Source organism: Manduca sexta, chromosome 23 (assembly GCF_014839805.1).
Source record: "Manduca sexta isolate Smith_Timp_Sample1 chromosome 23, JHU_Msex_v1.0, whole genome shotgun sequence".
NCBI lineage: Eukaryota > Metazoa > Arthropoda > Insecta > Lepidoptera > Sphingidae > Manduca > Manduca sexta.
The window spans coordinates 2419287-2446885 of record NC_051137.1 but is presented as its reverse complement, the minus strand read 5'-3'; the positions used below and the strand labels follow the sequence as shown (position 1 = coordinate 2446885).

Sequence of the window (27599 nt, the reverse complement as noted above, 5' to 3'; positions counted from 1 at the left end):
GTACACAATAGATTCTTGGTTAATTAACGCGTCTCTACAACTTGTGTGTGAGACTGGAGTACAGGCGTACCACCCTTACGGCTGGTTGGTTCTGCCAATGTATTCACATAGGTTTAAATCGTGTGGATTTTTATGTTTAAGTTTCTTTTTAATACGCGCACTGAAAAGTGACCTCACTGCACCTGATGGTAAGTGGAGTGGGATCCAATAGAATGTCGACTGACGAAAGATGATTACCTCTTGGCAGTCGACACATTTATACCGGCTTGCTGGGATATACACAGGCTGATCTTGGAATGCCACACACACGTAACCCACTATGGCGGATTTTATTACCTTGTGTACGGTGGTCGCTATCCGGGCGGATATAAAATATATCCTACCACCAGCAAAGGTGCCTTGAAGAAGCTGGAATGTTTATTCAATAATTATTTTTGGTGGATTCTAAAATAATTAAACCACAATCTGATAAAGCGCGAATAGGCTTATAAAAGTACAGTTTCAAATCAAATTTGATACTCAAACTTAAATTCCCCTATCAATCTTTACTGTTCTTAAAATTCAACGAGACACCCATGATATCTAAAGTGATCTGGGTATTGTTACAGACCTACTAAACAATCATCAATCAATCAATCATAAGTCCTAAAAAGAATCATGAGCTCTGCCAAGTACTCACAAACTTGTGTCATACCTTTGTGTATGCAAACACGTAAAACAAACGCCCGTCGCGTTAACCGTCAAAGCGCATTCCGCGAGGTTCCCAATTAAAGGGGGAACAAACTTCGTCTCCAAATCTTGGCGTTCGCGAAAGAATTCCTCACTAATTAGTACAAGTTTATGCATCGCGAACTAGTTCCTGCGAACTTTTAATTACACCGACACCGGCGTCAATCTATTTCGATCGATATCTTTTTGGAGTGATTCGTGTGTGCCTTTTTAATCAATGGCTGACGCTTTCATCGGATCTATGAATCTTAATAGTATTACTGGTATCAATGATGGTGTAAATGCTGATTGGTATCCGGATCGGTAAAAGGAACGGATTGGCTGATACAAAAAATGTGTCGTTAATAGATTTTTGATTGGATGTTTTGAATTGAATTTTTGGAATAACAGGTTTTAAGGGCCGTCTTGACAAGAATAGTGAAGCTATCAAAGAAATATCCTGCAGTGAGAGTTATTTGCTTTTGTATGGTAAAAAATTTTGGAGGTTCACACAGTTCTTTTCCCTAATCCCTATTGTTTTATGATCTGTAATAAATCCATGATTCGGTATCATATCCTATACTATAAAGAACCGGGATAACACACCGTCTGCATCCCACTTATATTGTTTTACTACAAAGGGTTAATCAATATGAGGGGCCGCTGATTCCGGGTTCATTCGGGAGTATTATCTTACAGTGCCTGCAGCCATTTCAGGCATCGAATAGGGGCATGGGCTTTTAGACATAGCAGTCAATAATCTAGGCTATCGTTTCTTCATTTGCTATAAAATCGTAACCGATATTACTACAAAATAGTTTACTTAAAGGATATCCAGTTCCAATTTTAAGAGAAGTTACAATTTTGTATGTTTGTGATCTAGTTTTCAGATTTCTATTGCATAACATTATAAAATTAAGTACTGTAATCCAACTATCAAAAAGTTAATCTAAATCTGGAACAATTATCCCAAGATTAAAGGCAGCCAGGTGCCTAAAATTTTTGTTAGTAGTTTCTTATTCTCGGGCGTTTTAACAAGATTCTGTCGAAAACTTTACAATATGACTGCCAAAATTGTTCGCTCCAGCACTTTGGAGTGGAAATCAATTATGGTTTACGAAATGGTATTAAATTGCTATGGATTTGTGGGTTTCTTGTGGTTCTGGGTCGAGATTCAACCTTTGCTTTCGTAACTTAGCGTTAAGAGTTTTATATAACTTAACTATTGCGTGCTGACATAAAATGTAATAAAGTTATAGAACTTTCAAGGCTTCAATGATAGTTTTAATCAAGTAATAATTAAAAGAGTTTTGTTCTGCATCTAAATTATCTGATTAGTTAAATGTTATCAAGAAGATACGAGAAAGAAATATTGTTTTTAGTCAAGACTTCAATGGATTACATCATATTTTAAATGATTCAGTATCTTTTTATATGGAAGCCTACTAATTTAAAGGTCATTTTCACGTGGCAAATGTCTAATACCTCTAATTCCAGGGTCTAAGGAACACTTAGTTGTAAAGATGCTAACCCTTATTCCAATTAAATTCAGGGTCATCATACATGTCATAATTGAACAATCAACCTAATTTCTTAGCGTACTCATTTCATGCAAATCGCGATATCTCACGACTTCTATCGGACGACAGTTGGTCTGTCGTTTGTCCCCTTAGTAGGTCGTTTGGAGGCAATAATGACGTCGCTACGTCGCATAGTACAGGCCGCGTAGGGTTGTCACACGTGATAATGCGATTAATGTTAAGAAGCGGTGTTGAGATTTTATCGGTGTAGGTGTAGATTCGGTCGGTCGGTATCGGTATTTTAGCGGTGGAAAGATTTTTCTTTGAATATACTATTATTTAGGATTTAAAATGCTAAATATAAATACCAAAACATAGTTGTTTTAACATAATATCCGAACTACTTGTTACCTGCAATAAAAGATAACAGATAAAAAAGGAGAAAAATTATCAAAAATAACAGCAATTATGCAAAATACACAACGCAAACACAAAAACGGTACGAACAAAAAACAACTTTTCCAAATCTTTAATGTCGCAATCAACGTTTACACAACAAACTCCCATTCTTACCAAATTAAAGAGCACTCGCACAAAAGAATTTAATTAAAACACGGAACTGAAAAAAATCCCTGTCGCCACCGGGAATACCGGTTCGCGCCGTGAATTCCGGTGGTGGCAACCCTGCGCTATCTGGAAAAACGCCCCGCAGATACGAGCTAAGCTGTAGCGATTAAAAATAATTAGCGCTTTAAAAGCGGATTTGGCTCGTAAGGCAGCGTGGCTTACAAGACGCTAGTTCTTGAGTTCGAGTCTCTCGGATTAGGCAGAGAATTTGATATTTTGCATAATTTTATTGTGTAGGAGATAAGGTTCAAAACGTTTAGCTAAGCGGGAAGATGTGCTGAGGGTTTGATGGCTCGATCTTCGGCGGACCTCGGCTAACGGCCTGATAAGGGCTGTCGCACATCCACTGGTTATTTTTAATATTCGTAATTGCGATATAAGAATATTATTTATTGAAATTGTTTAAGACTGGAATACTAGAGTAGAATTAAGAAATCATTTACATCTCGATTAAAATCGTTACATATTTCTTTCAACGTTCCATTAGGTAACTGAATGTGCTGACCGATTTACAATTATTCATTCATAGAGCGCAAATATCCCTACCGAATCGTTCGTGAACTAGTTGTTTTGCCTACACCCACGGGAATAAGCGTGAAAATACACACTACAATGGAAACAACGCCAATTCATTTCGATCGCCGACAATTGTTTATTTTAACTTTCGATTTAATATCGTCCGAATGAAACCCTCGCTATTGGATTTGGTTTTACAAAAATCTCATTACGGATGCAATGTGTGTTTCCGTCCTTCTCCCACGTGGGTGATCCGTGTATATCCGTCTCATCCGGTCGCACTCGACAAACGGTCAGAATAAGATCAACAAAGAGACCGGCTGAAAGAGAATTGCTCTTTTTGCTGCCATCCGAGTCTTCACAGATTAAATATAAACTTTCGTCTGCCGTAGGATAGTGGCGTGCAGAAGGGTCGGTTGGTTCAACATTTTTTATATTATTAAATGAGCGTCAACTATAACTTAAATAATGGTAATGCTACATATGTATATATTAGAATTGCATTATTTTGGATTAAATTGCGATAATAATTTATACACTAAATGCTAGGTCTAATTTCCAATGATTAAAAAAGCTGCAATGTCTTTTAAACTACTACTAAGTCGTATTTCGTACTAATTCAAGCAGCATCCAACTAATATTACACATGTCAAGCCTTTGTCCCCGAATGGGTAGGCAGATGGTGGAACCAACGCACCTTTTGCCACGTGTGTTACGCCCATTATGTGATAGGAGGCGAGCCATATCACAAATTTCAGCCTCTGGGCTAACACTGAACAGAAAAACCTAATATTACTTTACCCAATTTGAAATACGTACTCGGGATCTCTGAGCAGTCGTCGTATGTATTGTACTGCGCACAACTTACTTACAGCACAGAGATAGTCACACTAACATAACCAAGCCCTCAATCAACTCCTCCCTATCTTTCTATTTGATTAATTTCGTTATGGGATAATGATAAAATAAATGAAAAATAACAAAGCGGCGATAGCCTAGTTGGGTGAGGAACGGACTGCCAAGACGAATGTCCGCAGGTTCAAATCCCAAGGGCACACACCTCTGACTTTTCTAAAATCATGTGTGTATTCTTTGTGAATTTATCGTTGGCTTTAACGGTGAAGGAAAACATCGTGAGGAAACCTGCACATCTGAGAAGTTCTCTATAGGAATTTCGAAGGTGTGTGAAGTCTACCAATCCGCACTAGGCCAGCGTGGTGGACTAAGGCCTAATCCCTCTCAGTAGTAGAGGAGGCCCGTGCTCAGCAGTGGGCAAGTATATAATACAGCGCTGATATTATTATTATAATGACAAATTAGTGTTCCTTGAGACTCGTCTAGCTTCACTGTTGGTGTCATAAAATGCGTGCCACTGATCCTAGCTTACAGGAGTTGTAGTGGTGGGTGTGAGGGCGGGAATGTCTTGTAACATAAGCCTTCTGCAAGTGATTGTTTGTGTAAGGCGCAATATCCGTGAGGGTCATGTCGATTCATCAGCCGTTTGAGCCGGTGTCGCGCCGGCTTGTTCCGATGTTCCGCGCCTTGTGTCGACAATGGACGATTCTTTGTGTACCTACTTGTATTATTGGATATGAAGACTTAACTTTGATGATGTTTGAGAGATGCGTGTCTTATTGGTTAGATAGAACTAGAGACTACATTATACCATGTATCATCTAATGTGATATAAATTCGCTGGTGGTAGGATATATTTTATATCCGCCAGAATACCGACCGCCGTACGCAAGGTATTAAAACCCGCCATAGATGCCCACATGTGTCGCGTTCCGGAATCAGCCTGTGTATATCCAGTTCCAATAGGCCGGCATAATTGTCTCGACTGTCGAGGGGTAATCTCATCAAGCGACAATTTATTGGACCACATACCAGTTACCATCACGTCCAGTGGGGTCACTATATCGTCCCCGTATCATTGGTCCGTATAAAAAGAATAGTGCAGTATTGAAAAAACGACAATTTTCTTTATCAAAAACAATAAGCTAATTGTGCAACAAAGCATTTTACTTACGCAGAAGCGTTTGTTCTCACTAATATTTGTAAGTGATTGCCTACAATAGAAATTATTATTTCTGGAACTCTAAATTAGACCTCGTATTACAAAACATTTTCGAGAAAACGTCGGTTATTTAACTGTAACAACACCGATAATTGAGTTACAAAACATTTTGGCAAATGTAAACGATTTTCTATTTAACAAATAACATTGAATTCTAGATTGTTCCGCACTCAACTAAATAACTGAACTTTCCGCACCAATGGCGTGTTAAATTATAAACCTAATTTAAGTTAATGCTATTTCCGAATTAGGGGCCAAACACACGGTGGTGATATTCGAATTATTTATCTATGTTTAGTTCTCTAACACCCAACATCAAATTGACGTCAAAAGACGTCGACGTACTATAACGTTACTTCACACGCCATTAGGCGTCCCCTAAAGAAGCTGTGTCCACCGACTAAGTGCTTAACCGCTCACAAACGTTACTTTTGCCGTCAAGTATTGCCTAGTCGCTATACGTAAGCTGAATCCACTATCTGAAAGAATAGTCTTAACTCGCTAGAATATCGAAAAAATCTCTTAATCGGAGCATCGAATTAAGTTCCCAAAATGCATCACAACTGTAAATCGGTAATTAGTTACTAAAAATAAATTTTATTTAGATGCCATAAAATTCATAAATACTTGCTACATTTTATTATTATGTCATTGATTTTATTATTACTTTTATTATGTGTTTTTTTTTTTATTATGCATGTGTCTCCGCCCTCTCTACACCACTCCAAGGTTGACTGGGAAAGAACGTCCATGGCATTAAGCCCGCCTGTATACCATCCCCCTTATTCATAGACGTTATTTATCGAAGGACGGATCATTGCTGTGATAACAAGTGTTTTTCAGTGCTGACGGCATGGCAGCCTTCGTGCGTACACATAGGGCCGTTGTGATTGGCTAATATTGAGATACAAATTTAATCTAGTTGGCTGTCAAATAAACAAAGCTGAGAAACAGACTTGTTACCACAGCCATGTTCTGTCCTTAGATAAATAACGTCTATGGATAAGGAGGCATGAGTACAAAGTATAAAAATATAATTACTACAATGAAACAAATTAATTTATCAATATAAACACCTACCCATTGCATTGAATTTACTAACCACTAAATCTGCGTCAGAGTGACATTAGCACATCGTTTATCGTCAAATAAAAACAAAATAAAGCTCACAACAGTCCCACACTTAACGCATAAAGAAAACAGATAGGCCGAAAACGAATTAAAAAAAAAAGGATAATGCCGACGACCGCCGAATCCGAAGAAATATTACTTATTTCTTTCGGCCGACAACTCGGTAATCACATTTGCTTTTGTTCGTTTCGGGCCTTTCATTCGCTTAATCGCGTTATTTCGGGTCTTCGGCGGAACAATGTTTAGTGAGGCTCATGTCATGAGAGGAAGCGGTAATGGGAGTAGAAGCAGCACGCTTGCTGTACGGAATGTTTTCTTATTTCAATGAGGACACTGAATACAATATACTGCCAGTCGCAATACGGCTTTGTTTATGAATTGTATTACATTTGCGCTGAAATAGATAATGTAGTGGATATTTAGACGGTATTGATAGATTTGTCTAAGAAAGAGTAGTAAAAAATCTTTTTCCGTTAATATTACAAATGTGAATTATGTTAGATAAAATATTTTGTCGTATGAACCTCTAAGTAGATATTAAAATACTTAAGATCGTCACTTACAAAGTACATATTAATTTAAATAAAAGTCCCATTCCAACATTAATTTATAATCATATCCTTAACGCTTCACTTATAACTTCCACCACCAACCCATAAGAGAAAAGCAAGGAAGGAAGTGTGCAAGATGGCCGCAGCGGTCGCGGAAACCGCGGCTACGTATAACTTATATTTGTTTAATACGTCACTGGACGTTATACGTAATACGATTTACCGGGGATTTGTCCGCTCTTGTAATTGTAGGAAATTGATCGAAAACTATCAATACTAATTGCATATTGTAACGAAATATATTTATGATCATCAAAATATCCTGCGATAGATCGGAAACGAAAGAATATGTTATAAATAATATTGTGGACAGAGAAATAATATCATTTTGTCATTGGCTATGTATGTACCTATATATAAAATATAAAAAAAAATATGAAGAAAAATAAAAAAAAAATGCATTGACTCAGGTCCTTATCGGATTTTGTAATATAAATTTAGTAGTTTGTAATAATTTTATACATCATTATTTATGTTATCCTTCAATTCGTTTATCTTCTATAGGTACATCTAAAACCTCAAAATAAACACTTACAAAACGTGAAGCGGAGTGACGTCACATAGCATATTTAGAGCGAACGTGCTGCCCGCGACGTGACTACACGTCTTTGTTTGCAAACTGCTTCTTAGAATTTTATCCCACTTTATAATTTAGTGTGCATAGCCGTTGTAGGGATAATGTTAGTGGGATAGTGAATTTTATTTTTTCGAGCTGTTCTAAATTTAAATTTTGGTCGCCAGTACGTTGTATGTTGGATAGTAATAATTTTGTATCCGATGTTTGCTATGCTTAGAGCAAACCTTTACAATTATTGAGTGAGCACGTAATGTATAATGTAATGGGCAAAATCTCATGTCGTTTCTGCAGTGCTGAATGAAGGGGTAAATACTATGGTTCTGAGTTGGTGTAATGACAACAGTGAGTGAGTGATTTTCGACGGGAATGGCTATAATTCTAAGAGTAATACAATGAACAAGGATCTTGGAAATTATATTCTAAAACTTCGTATAATAGAGAATATTAAGTCAGTTTCAGAAATTAAACTCTACAGTAAAGTTATTAATGTACTTATTCACTGTTACTTATAAAGAGCGATGATTCTTGGAAATTATTCGCAAAATAATGTTGGTTTTCTGATAGTTAATATTATCCTGCCATAGTACATTGCGTATTAAATTTTAGTGCTTATCATTGCTTCATTGAGTCTAATCGTCGTTTTGCGTGTTTAGAAGATAACTGTTAATTGTTTCGGACTCAGTGTATAATGCTTAAAGGAAAACGGATAACAGGATGTTTGACGATTCATTAAATCAATTATGTTTATTCTGACCTTACCGATGTCAAAACTCCTTGATAAAAAATAGGTTTATTTTGCGTTTACCTTCTGCGCACCACAATACGCGTAGGCGTTGAAGCCAAACTGGCTGCAAAAAATAACAAAAACAATATAAAACCTTTATGGAAACGAACGAAATGTAATTCGCATTCGAAATACAATTTATAAAAAATCGATTCCATATTTGAATTTTCTTCGCCCACCTGTTCGTCGTCATCGACCAGTGCAGCGCGTAATCGTATCAGAAACTAATGATACAATGATTCGGTACCGTTGGTTCGTTCGCGATCGTTCGTTCGTTCGCGTGCTAAATGACCACAATTCATCGTGATATATGTGACTTTGTCTCGTTTATGTTTGTTTATTGGTATTCGTGTTGTATTATAGTGAAACGGAAACGTATTTTATCTTGTATATTGAGCCTTGATCGCCGCTATTATGTTTGGATATTGTGTCTTGTTTCAACATTAATATTAATAACTTTATTACGTTATTGTACTATTATGAAACTGTTACAGAATTTTTCTACATCGAACTGGATGAGACGAGACATCCACAGAACATATAACATTTCGCTCCAACATTACCGGCAATAATTAAACGACACATTACATTAATTCAATACGTAACATAAAGAATGTAATTCAACATATTTAATTGCATGACCATATCCGCAGGTATACCTCAGATTTCCTGCTATAAACTAATATTACATCATCGCAGACACGAGTTTTTGCCATCTGTCTGGTATTGCTACAACGCCAGTAGTATATACGTATCTGTGAAAATAAACTTTATGATAACGCGGGACGTGCGAACTAGAACGCATAGTTCGCGTAACCCGCCTATATAGAGGAAGTGTGACGAGCCGAAATAATTGGCGGGAACGCGACAAAAGTGTTAATGCAGACGTCAAATTCAATTCTCGATATAGTTTTCGTCTGTCTGTGGGATTAGCATATTTAAAAATAGAATTATAAATATAGATTGTCGAAGAGCGATAACTATTTTCATTTATATTGTATTTGTGAAGTGAAATGGATCATTAATTTGATTCTTTTGTTCGTTTCCTGACTGTATAAAAAGAGAAACATGCTGTATAAAGATTGTGTTCAAAATTGAATAATAGGATAGGAAGACGTTGCGTAGGATGTTGAATCATTATGCTGTCCGATGACCCGGAGGCCGGAAGATGCAGGATGCACGTGAGATTCGGATACAACTAAGGCTAACGTCGACTAGGTTCACCGATTTGAATAGCATAGATTCGCCTTTTATACATTTAACATGAAACCACGTCAATTAGAAACCGGCTGCAACGCCAAACAAAGTCGTCGGACATACGGAAAATTGTGGCAGGTTCCAGATTGAGCCTGTATATATCAAGCAGGCCAAAACTTTGCCGAGTGGCGACGTGATATCATCACCCTATTCCACTTACCATCAGGTCCATTGGGTTCATTTTTCCGTGACACAAATAATAATAATAAATAGACCATTCGTACATATGCCTTTTGTCTCTCTTTTCTTCTTTATATTGTTTTTTTTGTGTTTTGTACAATAAAGAGTAAATAAATAAATGAATAAATCCAATGCGATTTATCGCGCTTCGATTCTGGTTTAGTCGACGCCACTCTTAAAGGATACAAGCAGTCGGAATTTCACTTCGGAACAAAGTTCTTGTGCAGAACTTCCCGCACCTCTGTGCATTGGAAAGCTTGTTACGTCACGGCTACCAAACATATAACTTAGGACTTTCAGCCATTGGAACTGATGACTTAAGGTAAACTAAATAACGGACTACTTGAACTAATAGTATGTACTTACATACTCAAAAGAGGTAGGTTATTTTAACATAATTGACGTGACAGATGATAGAACTTTGATCTAAATCTTTACACTAATGATAATAAAAAGTCACTCATGATTTACAGACAAGCGATCACACCTCATTAAATAGAAAATGGCAAGCAACACCACGCTAAACCTATCAAGGCATAATTGTGTCGACTGGTATAATCTTGTCAAATGATACTTTATCTCAACGCCACTCCACCGAGTGCACTTTACCATGCTCGAATAAAAATATTTATGTTATCGTTTCGTATAAAAATGTCAACAGAGCTTTGACGAGAAATGACAATACAAACAAAGGCTTAACCCGCCGCGTGTGGACACAGTTAAATGTGATGACAATTCGAGTGATTCCGCGGTTGACGGCTAGCTGACACTTCATGCTGGCGTCTGTGGGAAAATAAACGTTTATTTGCAATGTTCGTGTTTAATGTATTATGAATTCGTGACTCTTATTGGCAGTTTGACTGTCATGTACTGGATCAATAAATTTTATCTCGTTCATTTCTTTAAAGGTTAGCAGAAGACCAAGAAGCATCTGTTTGGTAGCGTATATTATTAACTATCAGGCGACTCAGTTGGTAAATTTCTACCTTCTCACATTCTTGAGGAAAAAATGAAACCTCAGACTGGTGAATGAAAAGCTGATCTATGTTTTTGGAAAACTAGAGCATTGCCATAAATACAAGAGTACTGCGAATTATAAGTTACAGTTATGTGTGGCAAAAATGTTAATAGCACAATAAAAAATTAACACACAAAAAAATACGATATTTGAAAATCGAATTCCATTACTCAACCTTATCCCAATGAACTAGTTCAAAAGCACTCGTCTAGACTAGTGCTGGCAACTAAACCAAATATAAAAAAAGAACTATAGAACATACGTGACGGACCCATTCAGGCCTCCCCATTGAGCGGCGAACAAAGGCATCGCCGCTCGACTTTTAGCCGGGTTAATTAAAAATGTCAACAACACTTATTAATCAAAACGGGTGGGTGCACACGTTCGACTAATTTGTGTGCGATCGGTTGTAGACGTGGTATTTAATTGAATAAGCGTGGTCAGGCATTCGGCTGTGACGTCGAGTATGGGCGTATTGCAGTACGTCCTAATTCAATAATCTAGGCAATTACATGTCCTCATTCAGCCAAAATCCCCGCGACCAAAACAAGTGAAACCTCATTAAATAAATGCTATGTACTAAATGTTATGTCCGTATTGACATTATATGATCAACGCGATCAAAGAACTGCAATTTCCGAAAGATAGATCCAGTTGCTAATTGCTATCGCAATGCCAAAGCGGATTTAAATCCAGAGAGGTCAAATCGAAAGCATTCACCATGTGGAGTGATGAATATCGTCAACTGTCAATTTAAACCATTTGGTGTTTTCAATAATGAACCAAGGAAATTTGTATCCACTCGGATAGCGACCACCGTATACAAGTAAGTGCTATGTTAATCCGCCATAGTGGGCCACATAAGGGTGACGCGTTTCAGTATTATATATCCAGTATCAAACATGCTGACATTATTGTGTCGACTGGCGAGGAATAATTCTTTTTCTTATATCTTATATCTTCTTCTTATCGATATCTTTACACTATAATCTATTTGGACCCCAATTCACCTACCTTTAGGTCCATTTGGGCCTATGCCGTACCCGCATAAAAAAAAAAATCATGGAGACATGATAAGGTCAAATCTAGGTACGCCAGACATCGCCCCTTCTGCCTTGTCTGGAGGACGCAGTTGTTTACCAAACGATTTTATATTTTTGTACAAAATGGATAACGTCGTTTAACAGTCGGATTAGCATTTATAATAAAATGTTTGGGCGTCTACGTTTTGCTTAGGAAAAGTTTATAAGAAATTCCGCGCAAAAAATCGTTTTTAAGATGATGAGAAATTGTGGCGAATTTCGTTACATTCAAATTATTATTACCCATAATGGTAGAGGGTTTTTAGCAGTGATTTTCCTTCTTACCATTCCTAGTATAATGTGTTCCATAAGTATATTAAACAATTCAAAAACTTTTCCACAAATAACATCTTTTTAAAAATAAAGAAAGATTTCAATTTCAAAAATCCCATCTCACATAAAATAAACCGTAAAATTCATAAATAGAACTCAAACACAAAAACCATGTTACATAAATTCATGAAAGCGCGCGCTGATGTCGGTCGTGCGGTTTGCAGGACATCGGTGACGTCGCAACCACGTCATCAATCACTCGCGGGGCGCGGGACGGGGTAGCGGGTACGGGACGGGGGTACGCGGGGCGGGAAGGAGCATTCTTCATTAGGACGCCGCGGTGAGCGCACGTCACCTCGCATATATTAATCATAGCCACTTGCCTTACTTATAGCTTCGTACGCACTTAATGACCTTTCTTGTTCCCTATTTATCAAAATGAGGAAGTTTTCATCAAAATGGTACCGTTGTGTTGCTTCCGTTTTGTTGGTTTAATGAATTGAATTGGTATAAGCTAGTTATTTAGGGATGGTTGGGTCTTTGTGTTTGACTTTTAAAAACTTATTTGAAAAGAAAATAAATAAATAATTCGCTTCAACTATCGAATAACATATTTTACGGGATTTACTAATACCTCTTTTACGTGTCGTGCGTCAAAAACATTTCAGCAACGCAATTTTTAATAAGGAATCCAGATGATGTGCAAAAGCTAAATGAGCTCACATTTAAAACATATTAAAAAAATAAACTAAACTGGTTGTTGGACATCTGTTAGTGATTAAAGCATAAAAAAGTGTTTTATTATAAAATTTATCACACAGAATAAGTCCTAGATTAATATCGTTTGCTTTCTATATTCAAAAAATACATCTATTTGAAAAAATGTCCAGCAAGCGGACGTAGGCGCGACTTGCTAGCAAAAGAAAAAATATATATTCACAAAACATCCTTAAAATTTTCACGAACTACGTACAAATTTAACAAATAATTAACAACAATTTATACACCAATAAAATAAGCCACGAAACTTATCACAAGTTTGCAATCCAATAAGTTATCAAAGCCACGAGTTAGTCTCCAACCGGGCTTAGTCGAGGCGTTCACGATCATATCATAGGTCTGTGGTTATCGGCTCTATTGGTTCTATCTAGCCAGATTACACTGATGTTATTATTGGCCCCAGTTATTGTCAAACAGCGTGTTGGTCAAAGTATTGTTGGATGTGGTTAGTATTTCAATGATAATTTATTTTATTTCAATGGAACGGCGTTGAGTAGTGATTTTCGAGTTTTTTGATTGAATGTACGATTTAGAATTGTTATTTATATTTATATATAAATCCTTGACAATTTTATTATTGTTTATGTGGATTATTTTACATTAGCTTTTGGCCGCGGTTTCGCCCACGTGGAAATTTTTTTCCGGGATATAGTAGCCTATAGAAGTCAGGTGTAATGTAACTTTTCATTAGTGAAATAGTTTTCAAAATCAGTTCAGTACGTCCAGAGATAAATTTCCCCAAACCTACAATCAAACAAACAAACAAACAAACACTCAAACTCTTCCTATATAATATTAGTATAGATTAAGAAGTATATAGTTTCAGTTAAATTTGAAACTCATGCGTAACTATTCCCATTAAGGGAATTTTGCGATCTTAATCAAGACATTAATATCGTAACAGCTTCGTGTACTTACTCCGTTCCCATACATTGTGGAATATGAGTTAATTGTTCCAGAATATTCTAGCATGTAGTTAATAAATGCCCATTTGAAATGTAAATATTTTGTAATTAAATTGGACAGAATAGGCAAATATGCTTTAGGGCCTTATAATATAATAATAATATCAGTTCTCTATTATACCGTCCCATTGTTGGGCACGGACCTCTTCTATTACTGAGGGTTTAGGTCTTCGTCTAGTCTAGTATGCATCGACAGACTTCATATTCCCTTAAAATTCTCATAGAGAACTTTCAGGTATGCAGATTTCCTCACGACATTTTCCTTCACCGTTAAATCAAGCGACAATTTACAAAAAACACACTTAATTTCTTAGAAAAGTAGGGCCATGCATTTAGGTTTTAAATCTGCAGACATTTCGGCTGTCTGCTCCTCCCAACTAAGCTATCGCCACTTCATCGCATCAGTCTGAACATGACATAAAATAAAACCACAAAAAACTGGCTACAATCAGGTTATCAAATAGCTTCATCGAGTAACCTATCGAAAAACATTGTCTGAACTTCCCTCTCAAACTAACATCCAATTGCAGAAACATTGTAACAAGCTTTATTTCTACGTGTAACCGGCGTTTATCGATTGACTACCAACTCCAAGTAGCAGCCGATACTTGAATAGTAACTTTGTGAGGGCGATACGAACGCTGAAAGAAGTTGGGCACGTGAGGGGATTATGCTATCACTCCCTACTATTTGTTCACTCTACGACTCGATTGGAGTATTGTTCTTTTAGAATCGTGTGGGTATTGGGGAATATATTATTGTGGAATAAAAGGTGTTACAAGTAGAATTGTTGGTGCATTAAATGTTAATTGCTTTGGTTCTACTGATCTTTCAGTTAATTGGAGAGTTAAGTTGAAAAATATTAATATACATAAAGGATTGCATGTTTGCATTGCTGGTAAAGATTTATTTATTTGAAATTATGCATGGATGACAATATCCCTTGTTCTTAAGTAGGTATTTATCAAATATTTCAATGCAACATAAAAAGCTTCTAAATTTAAATGGAACATATACATTCTTCAGTAAAAGAGCTCGTCAAAATGTATAACGTATTTTTAATGTAGAAATTACTTAACTCCACACAAATTCCATAGTAGTGGAAACAAGAAATTGGGAAGTAGGCTGCAAAAACAGAGAGAAGAAAAGTCACGGCCGCTGCTCAGCAAAGCGATCACGTCTGGGAAATTTCAACAATTGTAATTATTTCTGATGGAATTAATATTCGAAACAACACAGTACTGTAATAAATTCTTTGTCTCGTTATTTATCCACGTTAATCCGATGCTAACGAAGCCCTTGTAAGGCGTGCGCTTGACTTGAGTGGCTGATGACTGATCACATCGAATTTTGATGGCTTCTTGATCCTTAATGCGATTGATATGGCCTTAGTGTTAAATGTTTACAAAATTTGCATGAAGTAAGACTTTAGTCATAAAGTAGTTTTAGAGATAAAGGCGCAGGAGGTCGCTGGATGCAGGCTGCTTCCAATAGGTCGATCTGGAAATCTTCGGGGGAGGCCCATGTTTAGCAGTGGACATCCTGCGGCTGATGATGATGATGATGAAGACGTTAGTAGACCTACGCAATTTTTGTGTCATTCTAAATCATTTCATACTGTAGTGTTTTCCCTATAATTTCGCCAAAATTATCTAAGGTACCAAATCAATGAAGATTTTGCAGAGACTTGATGCATATAAATCTCATTGATTTACGTACGAACCGGATGACTCAAAGCTATAGTAAACTAAACAAGACCTAAGAATAGCCAAGCAACACAGCAAGAAATATAGGAATATATAAACACAGGATATTACTTGAAACAGTCATAACTCTAACCAAACGAGGATCTTACGTTGCGTGTGATTACGGTGATTTGATCGCAGCCCAAGATAGACACGCGAGCGCATGCGCGGCAGGAGCTGAAATGAGTAATCAGGCGGAAAATTGCTCGAATAATGTAAACATAAATATGTGCCCAGGAATGGAATCTTGTAGAAAAGTAACTTTACAATAGGCCCATGAATCAGTATGCGATCATTTAGAAGCGATTGGTGGCAGAAGGCTGGTCGTCAATACAAAGACAAATCTTTACTGCAACATACATAGATCTATTATATACTCGCATTTCTGAATTGAAAAGGAAAATGAGCGACACTTTTTTATAGTGATTTTTTATGTTTATTTACTTAAAACTATTTTACGAATTTCATCGTGGCTTTTAATTTTATAATTCTCTCCTGACGTTTCGAAGACTTTGCAGCCGTCACGGGGCGGACTGAAGTGTTAGTCATCCGAAATGCCAAAGTTGCAATATCTACCTATATTTTACAATTATACAATTAATGATAAAAAAACAATTGTATAACATTTTTTTTTTAATTCATAATATATGATGTGCGAGACTAACTCAGAATATGTTATTTCACTTTGCCGTGTACGTCTAAGAAAAGGATTTTTTTAAGCTTACCAGAATAAGTTAGTAAATATTAAACCTAGACAATAATCCAGGCAGGGGAAAAATATCTTTAAAAGATCAGAGAAATATATCGAATTCCGATCCATTCAGTTTTTGTCGAAAGTGGCATCGATGACAAACATAAATGAATGAACACATACATTTCAGCACTCCAAGAATCCGCTCACCACCTGTCATCACAAAAACAATGAACAAAAAGCCGGCAAACCGCATTACTTATTAAATTGACACGTGTCAATATCCTTTGAAGATGTTTTTCATTCCGTTCGTTCAATCGTTCAATTGAATGGAACGAGTTTGTCTGGAATGGAGGTAAGTGCTTTTTTCTCTGGCACGCGCATTTGTTGCGTCATTAATGTAAATATGGTGCCGTGAGTGGAATTTCAATTAACTTGTATTTTCTTGTACGGAGGATGTTTGTGCACTTTGAGGAGTCGATGTGTTTATAAAAGGGGATTTTACTTCACGTACGATAAATATGGCTGAAAATGGAATATTCTTTATTGTTATTTTCTTACATCCAATTTACTATGTTGTACGTTTACTCTTAACGAACATCGAAATATTTCCAAAAACTTTCGCATTTATAATAGACACATATTCACCCCTTATATCCTTTAAGGGGCAGGCAGAGGCGCAACTGATGCATACACTCTCCGCCGTGAGTATTTCGTCCTATGATGGGGGGTGCGCCTATCGCCAAATCGAGCACAAATTGTCACTCTAAAAACTAAATATTGAACACGAGACTTCATCACAGTCGTACCGTAATACAACTACGCCATCAAGGCAATCATCATAGATCATCAGATATATTCAGTCTTGTTATCTTTTAGATTGTTTTTAAATCAAGCGTGACAAATCTAACGCCTTTTTTATTTTCAACGAATCTATTATCATAAATCGCTTAATTTGATCTAAATACAATGCCCAATCATAATCTTATCTTAAATCGAAACATTTGAGAGTCTCTAGTCCCTGAGGAGTAGTAACACCCACAGTTTGCTGCTTGTTACTTAAATACCAATGCAAGTCAACCCACGCCATTGAATGAAAAAAAAATTTCACAATTCCGCTTTGAGAAAATGCAAGCTGTTCACGATGATTTTCGAAGATTGTAGGTGGCTGCTGTTCCCTCAAGTTGGTCTGTTACTTCTGTATCTATTTACGAAATCGATCAGGTAGCGGAATCACTTTGTCTTACAATTATGGTTTGCAATCTACGGATAAAAGGTGTATTAATTTTTTTAAGACCTGTGTTACGATTTTTTTAGTAGATTACATTTTATTATATATTTTTTTTGTATAATTCTGCTTTAATTTTTATTAACTTGTAGTTTTATTATACCTGATAATAATTTTAAAATATTTAATAATGGAACCTTAAGATTCGTAGAACTTCTGTCATTCTTGCAATACGATCATTCATCATAACAGATGCCACTTCATCCTTTATTCAGTCATATATAATTCGGTATCATTTTAGTGGAGTCAGTATATTATAGAACTGTCTACAGGTTGAAATCAGTCCATTCAATTTAAAGGATTACATACAGGAATTCAAGTTCAAACCCGATTGAAACAAGCTCTGTTTACCTTCGTGTTTTTATGAAGTAAATGATGCTCCTTATGGAGGATACAGGTTTTTATCTATCGGGATAGCGGATTGAATGATGGATTACCCCCTGCGGGAAATGAGCAGTAGTTCTTGAATGTAGAGATGACTATGACACGTGTAGTTTGGCCGGAGACAAACATCCAATTATTGTTTTGTAAAACCTTATTACTACGTTTATTCGTAGTCAAAACATTTAAATGGATGCTAGGTAAGTGATAGATGAGTGCGTTGCATACCTGGTTGGACTACAGCACTAAGATCTAAGGTTCCATTCCCGGGTCGAGCAGTAATATAAATTTTTTTGCTCAGTGCCAACTGGAGTCTGGGATTATGCTTGGTAAATGACAATAGGCTTGTCCCTTTCTACATGGCTAATCTCCTAAGGTACCTCAGGGTGCTCAAACAATGCCAAGTTGTGGCCTGTAATTTAATATTCTGAATAGACTGAAACAAAATAAATGCTTCAAGGCCACACGTGGGATACAACGAACTCCATATCATTAAAAACCCTGCGCAAATATTAAATTTCCATTCTTCAATGTTAAGGCAGTGACCCGAGCACAACGACGCGGTAACAGTATTTTTAGAAGCTTTCTATACGAAATTTATAACATATACAGAAAAATATTGTCATATTTTTACAATATATTATCTATACTTAGTTTGTAAGTAAAGATAAAATATTGTAAAAATACGACAATATTTTTCTGTATGTGTTATAATTTTTAAATGGATATTGTTTCATAATGAAAATGCCAGAAAAATTGTGGATTTCGTGCATCTCCTAAAGTTTTCATTTTAATATGCAACCAATACTATTGGATAATCTATTTAATAAGGAATATTTTAGGATTTTTAAAGAAAATATTCGTAAATCATTGCATATTCCCGTGCGTAAATGTATGAAACGAACGCTCAAGGCCGTTTAGTTAGGGCAGTGCCTTAGGAAACACGTGTAACGTGATAAGAGAAGCGTAAATCAAAAGTATACAGGCAACGAATTTACGTGATCGTAATGGCTTTTGATATTTCCTCTTGTTTACATTATCCTTATATTAACGGGCTTTCGGGAACTGAGTGTGGAGATATTCACGTATTTACACAGTCTTGGTGGTTGTTCTGAGAAATTAAGTCCAGAGTTTGAGTTTGTCGAGTTTCTTGCTTGATGTCCATAGAAAGTTCCACTACTAGTAATATTGTTTTTTTTTATTTTTTTATTTATTTATACATATATTATAATACCATAACAGTTGAAACTAATGCGATGTTATACAGATTTAATTTTAACAATTTATTTCAATACATTTATGAGCCATTTCAGTGAATTCTGACAGGTTACATATAAATATATCCAAGTTCTGAGATATAGTATTAAGGTTATAGCTTAAGGTCCATTTTTCATACATTTTGTTTCACCTTTAATCTGGGTAACTAAACAAGTATTGACAAGTAAAGAATTTAAATTCATGTCTAGTTAGTGATTAGTTCTCGCAGTTGAAAGAAAAACGTAAAAATAATTAATATGCATGGATACTTCGGCCTTTAAAATTTCGTCGTATTAAATTTTATTTAATACGACGAATTAGATTAAAGGTGAAACAAAATGTATGAAAAATGGACCTTAAGCTATAACCTTAAGCAATCGTATGGCCCGTGACGCAGGCGCAAACCTTAGAATATTTGTTCGCGGTGTTTGAAGGCGGAACAGTGGTAGGTGGCGCCGAGTGCTGACGCGGCCGCTCGGCACGCACAGCTGTAGCGCGGAGAGCACCTCCGGCAGGTGGACCCACCCGCGCCACACTTTAAATATTAATTTGACAAGCCCAACATCCCTCCTCACTGATGTCTCATCCTCTCCCAGTGGTCGTCCTGAGGCGTTCGTAGTCCATTAGTGGGTTGCTCTCAGTATGGTCGCTTATTTTTCAAGGGTTGCGAGCTCCTCAAGCGTTTACGCTAAAGTCCTGTGTTTGTACAAGCCAGCCCTTGCCTAACAAACGTAATGTCATAATAAAAAAGTACTATACAGTACTATACTGAACTCATTCAATATTGGATGTTATGTGTCATTTATTCAAATTGTCATTTATGTGTTATACCTAAAACTTATATTTTATAGGGAATGCATGCCATGACGATAATAGCTTGATGCTCGTTATCGCTGAAGCGAACATCTGCAGAAAGAATCGAAGCGAAAGCGTATATGTGTATTTCAATCCGATTGTTCTATTCACACTTCAATGGGAACGCACCCTAACATCGTGAACACATTGTAAGGGTGCACATCCACTAAAGGAGCTAAGAGATGACTTAATAAAAACATGAATACTATCACTTTATTAACATGGCTTAGCTTGGCGAAAGATAGGAAGGAAAACTGTATTTATTTACATACAGTAAAATACAGTTATCACATATAAATTAGTGGACCAAATTCTATAGCGTATTGTTTTTATCGAAGCACAACAAAGTGGCTTTACTAACAGTCGACAAAATTGTGCAGGCCCGCCTAATTGCTTCTTCATGCTTCGCTTGATGGACCCAAACTTGTAAGGAGGAAAAATTATGGCGGCATATTCCACAGCTTAATAGTGTGAATACTATGAATTTTTGAACCTTTTGGTTCAGGCTGGGATGGAAGAGACCACGAAGTCGTGGTTTCGTAAATCAGCACGCCTGGATAAGATCAAACAATCGTTAAGAGCACTCAATGTCCAACCCAGCTTAAGTGGTTTTAAATTTCCAGTAAATAAAAAAGGACCGACGAAAATTAACATTTTCAGCTACCCTACGCATCCTCGCGTAGCTTAGCTGCCGCTGTGGAATCGCACCCTTACGCATGCATCTTCGCCTACCCTCACCGACATGCTTCAGTTTGAAATATTGGCGTATAGATGGCGCTTTGTTACGTTTCTATTGCGAACACAATGGCGCACAGAAATTCGTCATATACGCAACAATGGTATGTGATTGGATTCGCTGTCTCACAAGACAATGCAGCGATAGTGGCGCTCGGATTTGATTTTCAGAACGACGTTCGTTTTGAAATTATAATCTAGTAGGAAATATATATAACACCTATTTGGTTCGGTGATTAACTTATATTAAAGATTAATAATTAAATAGCATAATATTACAGGACGTGAATAATCTCAAAATCAGTAAAATAAATATTTTTATAATAAACATAGATCCCAGATCAAAATATAGGTATTAGAATCATTATTGGTCAAGAACACTTTTTTATTGCGCATAAATTAAGGCACGAAACAAAACGATCTTGTCATAAAAACTTTTTGGTTGCATGAAACATGTTTCAAAAACAAACGAAAACAAAAACAACAAAATACACTTAAAAACAACAGTTCAAAAAAAGAATTCGGAAAAGCCAATTGTCAACCGTCATCCAATAACGTCGCGTTCCATTATTAAAATAAGAATTAAATAGTTTATTTCTGGTCGACATATCAAACGAACCCCCGTGTACCGAGGCGGAAGCATTTTCCGATGCAATTGTATTATAGGGACAAGACAAGGGGCTTTGACCCCCCATCCGGATATCCTAAACATGTCGTTGTATTGTGTATGTGATGAATTGTATTTTACTGTCAGTATGAGTAATGTTTATGTCATTTCTATTGCTATTTTAGTTACGGTTGTGAAAATAATAGCTTCTGCTCTCAACTTCGTTCGCGTAAACATAAGTGCATTTTCCTTTTTTATCAATAGGACAGTTTTCAGAAACAGATTAGTAGTTTTAGTGATACATACTGCAATTGTATAGAAATTACCATAATACAATGTGTTAATAACTGAAATCATAGTATGTCTTATTAAAAGCAATATTTTACCATAAATTAATTTACCCATAAATATAAAATAAAAAAAATATATTCAATAAAAACTAATTTAAATATTACACGCCCTAATTCCACTAACTAAACACTAAAAGAATTCGTCGCATCGACATCACACTTTCAGTCAGAGATACACAAACCCACACCATACTCTCACTAAACTACAAAATAATTAAAGAATCAGATATATAAGACCAGGATTTTAGGCAAAACAAAGATCATGGCTTCATTTAGTAAAACAAAAATGACCTTGTATAAGACTAAAGTTCGAAACCCGAGTAAAACGGAAACCATTTTTAGAATTTAAAAACATATAACACCTTCCTAGGAATCAAACCTAATGAATGACAACACATCCACTCCAATAACGCGAGATCATCACGTAGCAGCACAGCATAACAATACGTTTAAGTAAACCAAAAGCTTTCCGTACATAAAAGGTTTATAGCTTACTTATCAAGTCGGTTAAGTATAAGCTTTATTCCGTGTTAAAGCACGATAATAAACTTTCTAATTTATTACTTGTGAAGAGAGTAAATAAATTCAAAATGAAGCGCAAGCCCGGCTAATAAAACGGTATTCAGATATAAATTACATTAATAATGTTATTAAAAATATAATTAATGCACTTGTCTTCATTATGTGAATATAGATATTAGTTTTACCTTAATGGATTAATTTAGATTTCAACGGGGCTTGGTTTCTGACTTGGCATTGCAGTTATCTTGAAGTAAACTAATCGCATCACAATAAAAATATTATGTTACTTTTAATCTATATATATAAAAATGAATCCTTATTTCCCTTGGTCACGCCATTACGCGTGAACAGCTGGAGCGATTTTATTATTTTTTTTGTTGTGTTTGTTATTGTCAGGAGAAGGTTTTTATGAAAGAAAAAAATCAAAAAATTGCGTGGAAAATTAGAAAATTTAAAAAAACTTAACGAAAATATTAATTTTACATAACAGTCATTGTTCGTAATAACTGTCAGCGATTGACAGAATGCGCGCTTCAAATTCATAGTTAAGACGGGACAACGTCTGTCGGGTCAACTAGAAGATTATAAAACAAATTATACACCTGAATTTAACTATGGATTAAATTTGAATAAATTAGAACAATTCGCATGCAAGTTTACATTGGATCAAACATTTGTCCAAAACGTCCAAAATATCGAAAACATTCCAATCAACCAAAAACACCGGCTTACGTAAACGCGTATCGCCAACCATTGATCAAACATTGGCGGATGCGAAGCCGAATATTCTAATACCGGTAATGGAAGCCGACAGCGCTCGGTTCGATTTTCCAAATCGTTTGCTCCCAACGCCTAGTAGATAACGAGAAATGTCGCGACAACCTCTTTATGTGCAGTGCGGATATCGAACGTTTTGGTCGTGCACCTATTACCCCCTATTACTGTTATGTAGTTCGGCTCTGTGCCATAGAAAGTCAGGAGCGAGGAACTGGTCGATTTTTATGCGATACATAAATGTACTAACATGAGTGTTATGTATTTATTTCTGAAAAGAACTTAGGGTTAAAAAGAAATAAGTATAATTATATTGCAAATTAATTAGACGTTATATTAATTTTAATGGTTTTTTTTAAATGTTGTTTTCTAGTTCGGTTGGTATATTTATATCCCTTGTGGTCTACAAAGCTCGTTTTATCCTGTAAATACTTCTTCATTATAGAATGTATATTTATTTAAGAATATGTATGTTCTCTTACCAGGAATATTTTATAATAGGCTCCAATGTCATCCCCGCTGTATCTGTAACAAAAAAATTACAATTTAATCGGGAATACTATGATAGTTCTCGACGTGGAAATTCAAAATTTCACTGACGCTTTCACTGAACTTTTACCCTCGATTCGCGAGTGACACCGGTCAGACCAGCACGCCCTTATGTCCATCGAATACCGTCTCATTTTGAATGATCAGTTTTGTTCATAAAAAATATTCCATATGCGATATGAGTGTAGGTTAGTGTTATTGATATTAGACGTACAGAGAGTGACTAGACTTTTTTATTGCCTACGCTAACGAGCAAGCGGTTGCCTGATGGAAAGCAGCATCTGCCCCTCATGGACTTATGCAATGCTAGAGGTCACAGCCAAGCCGCTGTCTACCAGGAGGTGAGTACTCTTTTTGACTGACTCTTTGACTTTTCTAATTTATTTCTTTGTGGTGCAAATGCTTAAGTTATCTTCTAATTTTTACTGTCCAGGAAAGGTCTAGAAATCTATAGACCTATTATCAGAAGTGGACTTCCAATGTCTTAGGAAAGTGGATAGTATTTTTATATACGGTTAAAAAATCATAAATCCACAAGGAACATACGAAGTGTTAGATCTCGCTTCGTTAACGTAATAGATGATTATAGCGTAAGGTGACAAATGACGATGACGCATTGTCGGATTGATGACTTGTGATGGTGTCATTTTTATTTGTACTGAATGACTGAATGATCAAGTATGGGCACGCATGCTGCATTTAAACTCTTAGTTATAGTAGTTTTATTACACCTTGTCGACTTTAGCGACAACGTGAGGATTTTTAAACTTGTATGTGTATTTATTGTCAATTATCGCTTGTTCAGCGAAGGAAAACTGTGTACCTAAGAAGTTCACTATTAAAATTTTTAAGGAATGTAAAATCTACCAACTCGCATTATGCCAGCGTGGTGGGCCAAGTCCAAGGCCAGCAGTGGGACAGTATATAACATAAGGATGCAGTGGCGAAGGGCAAAATATTCCGAAAGAGAACCAAATACAACATAATATAGGTACTAATATGCATAAATGCGATACAAATCGTTTTAATGATAATTAGATTTTATATAAATTACGAAAGGGATCCCTACAGGAGTTTTATGGACGCTTCTTCACTGCAGGGCTGGCATTACTGTCAAACTCAGGTCGACATTCCAAATATCCAGTGAATGATCAAATTATACGTAGCTGATTAGACATTGATTGGCCTTATTTACTTTTGGATTTATACGTTCGATCAATCTAGTTATATTGGTCGACTTGTTCTTAAATTAGTGCTGGTCGATAACCGTCTGCGGTATAGCTAACAAATTAGGCATAAGTCGCCTGATTGGTTTACTGGCACGTTTAACCGGTAAGGCATTTGGTTCTTGACAAGGCAACAATTCCTGATTAGAAACATTTAATGTGAATTGTCCGGGAGTGGAATAGGTAAATTGTTGCATTAGTTAAGCGATTTGTTTTATATTAATTGTATATATCTATGTAGTCTGAATGTTTCGGCTTCCTGGGTGTACAGGAGGAATTAAATAAAATGAGCGTAAGATGGCGTTTCTCGAGAAAACCATGCAAGGTGAAAGGTGTCGAGAAAAATATGATTCATTTTAAAGTAGTGAAAGGTTTTTAATTGATCCTGTTTCCCGACCAACATCTATACAGTATATTTGTCTATCTATATGGCGAAACACGTCTTATGTAACAGGTTTTCGTAAGAGTCTGGGAATGCGCAAAAATTTTGTTCTCATTTTTTTTTGTATTGGGACGGCAAAGTGATATCATTGCACCTGATGGTAAGTGGAGTAGGGTCCAATAAAACGTTGACTAACGAGATATGATTACCCCTCAGAAAGATATACACAGGCTGATCCTGGAACGCGTCAAGTGGGCCACTATGGCGGGTTTTAACACCTTGTGTACAATGGTCGCTATTCGATCGGATATAAAATATATCCTACCACCAGAAATAGTAACAGGTGGTATTCTATCACTGGCTTTGCGATTCGTCTACAAACAGACGTGAACTACTCGTCTCGATATTCAGTTGTAAACATGTATCTAGAAAATATTTTAACGAACTCTCAAAGTTTATTAGATTTATAATAACAATTACTTTACCTAGGATCCGCAACGGTTTGATTTCAATTCTTTATTTCGGATCATGAATTTATATAATAAAGAAGATAGCTTGATTATAGGTTAATTTACTTTAATAAAATTTATATACATAATTAATTTCAAAACTGTCGCACAATGTGAACTTTTTTTGTCAGAAATCGTATATTAGTATCACAATACTCATCTTCTTATAACAAGAAATTTATGTTTTAATTCTTCATTTTTTATCCTTCTATTTTCATGCCTAGTCAGGCGTTCATGCTTAAACCTCCTTAAAATTATTTTTCTTTACACTCAGGCGACGCGTGGCCGCATAATGCGACGTCTTAAGGCGTCGCGACACCTGCAATTTGCCACTATCTGCAAATCACAAACACTGCACCTTCAAGCCTAAGATTAATTATTCGAAAAAACATATGTATTAGGTATAATTGTTTTTTTTTGTGCTTGGACACTTTAACTTCACGCTCTTTTAATGTATTTTACCGCACACCCAGTGGACGCGGGCTCGCATAATGCGACGTCTTACGGCGTCTCGACGTCGTAACACGTCCGCTGCAATTTGCAACTACCCGCTAATCACAAACACTGCACCGTAATTACTGGTCGGTAAACTCTGCGGGCCGCTCTACAGCGTTTAAGATGGCCGTGAGCTTGATTGTGATTATATATTCATGGTATCCTATATGGGTATTTTCGTCCCATTGAGGTCACTATTGTGTAAGTGGTTATGTCGTCTCACTTGTTTTGTGATTGCAAGCAATAAGCAAGCAATAAGGTTTTTGATTTTCTAATTCTTATGATACTGAATTTTATTGACAATAAAATGTTTTCAAAAAGCATTATGTAAAGACACAGCACTAATAAGTTGGATATACCCATTAGTTGAAATAACTACGCACCCAAAACACTAATAATATTTTTCTTACAAACCTAAAACCATAAAATCAATCATTATACCACACCCTGTACACAAATTTCGGACGCGATTAGAACTAACCGTAGCACGAAACACCCTGTATTTTCATAGAAAATCGAAAACAAAACACCATCATGTATTTATCGCAAGCTCTGACCGCGTAACTTAAAGTGTAAATAGAAAAGCAGGTAAAAAATATCCGGTAGAGTGCGGTATTACAGCACACGCTACAAACAGCTGATTAAATTAAATTGTAACACTCTTAACCGCGGGAATTATGCGGGGAAACGTGAGAAGTGCATTTTGCTTCGATAGTTTTTGCTTGTGTTTGTCAGAACTGGGGCGGCGTTGTGGTCCTTTTGAATTATATTTATGTATTTACTGTAAGGAAGGAAGTATGGTAACTGAGTCTTGAAAATATTCGTGGTTGAAAAAATTATACCTGTAAAAGTGCTGTCGTCACGTTTTAAAAGCAGTAAACGCAATACTATCTGCATAGTCTTTTAATTGTGTATTAAATGAATAATGTGTATAAAATGTAATCTAAATAAAATTGGCTAATTGTTAGTACCCGTCCTTCAACCCATCTTAAACGCAAATAAAATTAAACACAAAACCTAATTGCACATGGCCAAGCTAATCAGCCGTCACATCTAAAACTTTGTGATCCCGGGGCAAATCCCGCAATCCCGGTCGCGGTGGGATCCCGGGCCGGACACGGGACTAA

At 36.2% G+C, this 27599-nt stretch overlaps 1 protein-coding gene across 2 annotated transcripts in view; it reads right to left on the bottom strand.

The window, feature by feature from the left end:
* LOC119188471 (leucine-rich repeat-containing G-protein coupled receptor 5A-like) overlaps positions 1 to 27599 on the bottom strand; it is a 279213-nt gene that overhangs the window by 172201 nt on the left and 79413 nt on the right. For both annotated transcript variants that reach the window (XM_037442083.1, XM_037442084.1), the window contains exon 2: positions 23794 to 23836. The gene's annotated coding sequence lies outside the window, so the exon portion shown is untranslated. The remainder of the gene's footprint in view (positions 1 to 23793; positions 23837 to 27599) is intronic.